This window comes from Poecilia reticulata, chromosome 2 (assembly GCF_904066995.2).
Source record: "Poecilia reticulata chromosome 2, P_reticulata-male-v2, whole genome shotgun sequence".
Taxonomy (NCBI): domain Eukaryota; kingdom Metazoa; phylum Chordata; class Actinopteri; order Cyprinodontiformes; family Poeciliidae; genus Poecilia; species Poecilia reticulata.
This window is the reverse complement of record NC_088831.1, coordinates 36,368,511-36,371,502: the sequence shown is the minus strand read 5'-3', so window position 1 is coordinate 36,371,502 and position 2,992 is coordinate 36,368,511. Positions and strand designations below refer to the sequence as shown.

General features: G+C 39.4%; 1 long non-coding RNA gene across 1 annotated transcript; it reads left to right on the top strand.

Annotated features, from left to right (window-relative positions):
• The first annotated feature begins 831 nt into the window (after positions 1-831).
• LOC145550839 (uncharacterized) lies at positions 832-1,315 on the top strand. Its single transcript, XR_014086605.1, has 2 exons — positions 832-1,035; positions 1,276-1,315. It is a non-coding gene; the product is annotated as an uncharacterized LOC145550839 (long non-coding RNA).
• The last annotated feature ends 1,677 nt before the right edge of the window (positions 1,316-2,992 follow it).

The following is a 2,992-nucleotide window of genomic DNA, read 5'->3' as shown; positions in this document are numbered from 1 at the left end:
AAACATCCATTTTTTTTAACATCCATGCTGTCACAATGTTGTGGCTCAATTTGAACGTCATGTTCTAAGTTTTCTTCTGAAAGTGATTCTTCTGTTGAAGAAAACTCAGAAATTTTGTCAAAATGTGACATATATTTCTCAGGATTTAGATCGACCTTGGTAAAGCGTCTCAACAATTCAGAAGAGGACAGGACAGTTTAGGTCAGGAGTTTTGTACCCACAATCAGAGCAATGCCTGCAGCCGCTCCAAAACCCAGGCCAAAACTCAACCCGCTCACAAAAGACTCTCCACAATTACTTAAAAAGCCTCACACACTCCAACTCGGACGCTGCCGCTCTTGATTAAAATGTTCAAGAATAGTTTCCACCATTTCATCTTCTTCTGCCGGATTTAAATTGTAAGATCTTTTAATTTTTTTCATCAGTCCTGCAATTTCATTGAGTAACTCCTCTGTACTTAAATATCTTAACCTCCTCCTTTCAACCCTAATATAAAATTCTTCGAGGTCCTGAAAGAACTGCGGATTCTCCATGCTACACGTTTTAAAGCTCTCCAGTCTTTCTTCAGTACTCGAATGAAAGATCTTGGGAAAGTTCAAGTACTTAGAGACTGTTTTATGATGTCATAACAAAAGAGAATGATATGGCATCACAGAGAGAGTGATGTCATAACTGACATATATTTGCATTTGCATATATTTATGCATTTTATAAAATATATTTATATGGTTTTCTTTTTTACATATGTTAACAATTAAATCTTTATGCAATTAAAATTAGAGGTGATGCAGGAAACCCATCAATCTGAAAATAAACATGGCATAGATGTTCCGTTTTGAAGTTATAAATGTTGTTTTAGTACGTATACAAGAAAAAAGGGAGAAAGCCTGTCCTTTCATGTTATTTTCAGATACTACAACGTAGTAAGTTTTTTGTTGTTCAAAACAAAACTTTATTAAACGGTAGAAATAGGCACCGTTAGTGTCCGTTAGTGTAAGTTACTGTTGAAATCTTTCATGTATGGTTGCATTGCCGGTATGTATTAAGTTTGTAACTTTGTAACATTGTTTCTGTTTAGCGATGGCGCTCTAATGTGTTGTTTTAAGGTAGAGTATGTTTATGTTAATTAGATGCGAGGTTATCGTGAGGTTATCAGGTGCGCAATTGGTAGCCTAGATGTACGCATATAGATGTGATGATCGGTAGAAATTGAATGTAGTGTATTTTATGCTGCATATGATCGCATATTTACTGTATTTTTTGTCTTGATTTCAGTTTTACCCTTTTTATTGTCATTAAACCTGCTGACAACGTCCTTCGGTCTTCAGAGTCGTGACATGAGAAAGGCGTTAGAAAGCCTTTGCATCAGACATGCACCAGTAACGGCACAGTAAAACGGCAGCGTCCTCGCCGAAGAAGATAACGCAGTTGTTGAAGCTAGAGTGAAGCAGACCACTACTACGCCTTAACGCAGCACGGCATACAGCAGTGATCCTGCGAACGTCACCTAGTCAACGTCGCCATGTCTAACAAGACGTCATCCCTTAAGACCCGGTCCGAGGCTTCCAGTGTCTCCTCTACAAGCTCTGCAGCAGCCAAGGCAAGAGCAAAGGCGGAGGCAGCCAAAGCCCGTCTCAGTTTTGCAGCTAAAGAAATTAACTTAAAAGTAGAAAAAGCCAAAATTGAGGCATCTATTGAATTTCTACAACAAGAAAAGGATGTAGCTTCAGCTATTGCAGAAGCGGAGGCATTAGAAGCAGCTGTTGCCACACAGATAGAAGCACGCAGCAACCCATGTTCTTCATTAACAGATGACCGTACTGAGCAATATGTCATCAGCCAAGCTAAATTTGTAAAAGAAGAGGAAAATACTGATTTTCAGCAAGCAGAAGAGGAAAATGCACTTCAAAATAAACCAGAGTTCACTAGCAAAGAGTTATTACACTCTGAAAAAGATGATTCACGGCAAGTTCCAGTCTGTCCTTCCTGTTATCTCGACAACCCCCAAAACCCCCAGTCATTACCAGGTCTCCACATACTAATAAAGATTTCAGACCCAACTGGTCAAATCACATAGAAGAATCTAACTTCTACAATGCTAGACCCCCACGCCAAGAGTCTCGAGACTCTAATGTAAGTGATTTTATTTATTTTGCTCGTCGTGAAATAGTAACAACAGGGCTTCTCCAGTTCAATGACAAACCTCAAAACTTCAGAGCTTGGAAACGCTCCTTTGAAAATGCCATAAGGGGTTTGGATCTAACAGCAAGTGAGGAGATGGACTTGATGTTAAAGTGGCTCGGAAAAGAATCTGCTGAGCAGGTGGAGCAAATTAGGGCTATACACATCAATAACCCAGTCAATGGCCTCAACATGATCTGGAACAGACTTGAACAATGTTATGGTTCGGCTGAAGTGATTGAAGATGCACTTTTTAAAAGAATTGATGCATTTCCAAAAATCACGCCCAAAGACTACACAAAACTGAGGAAGTTTAGTGACCTGCTCATGGAAATGCAGTGTGCTAAAGAAGAAGGAGACCTCCCTGGTTTGGCTTTTCTGGATACAGCAAGAGGAGTAAATCCTATTGTCCAAAAACTTCCTTTCTACTTGCAGGAAAAATGGATTACAGTAGGAACTAACTACAAACGCACAAGAGGTGTGCCGTTTCCACCATTTAATGTGTTCGTGAACTTTGTCACACAAGAAGCGGATGCTAAAAATGATCCCAGCTTTAACTTCGTGTCATTGCTTGATGTTTCCAAATCAGACAAGCCACCTTGGAGAACAAACAGACAAAAAGAGATTTCAGTGCACAAAACTGATGTTGTCTCTTACTCAAATGCAGATAAGCATAGATCTGAGAACAAAGCTGTGGATAGTGACAGGATTTGCCCCATTCACAAAAAACCTCACTCTCTCTCAAAATGCAGGACATTTCGTATGAAAACACTGGACGATAGGAAAATGTTCTTAAAGGAGAACAATTTTT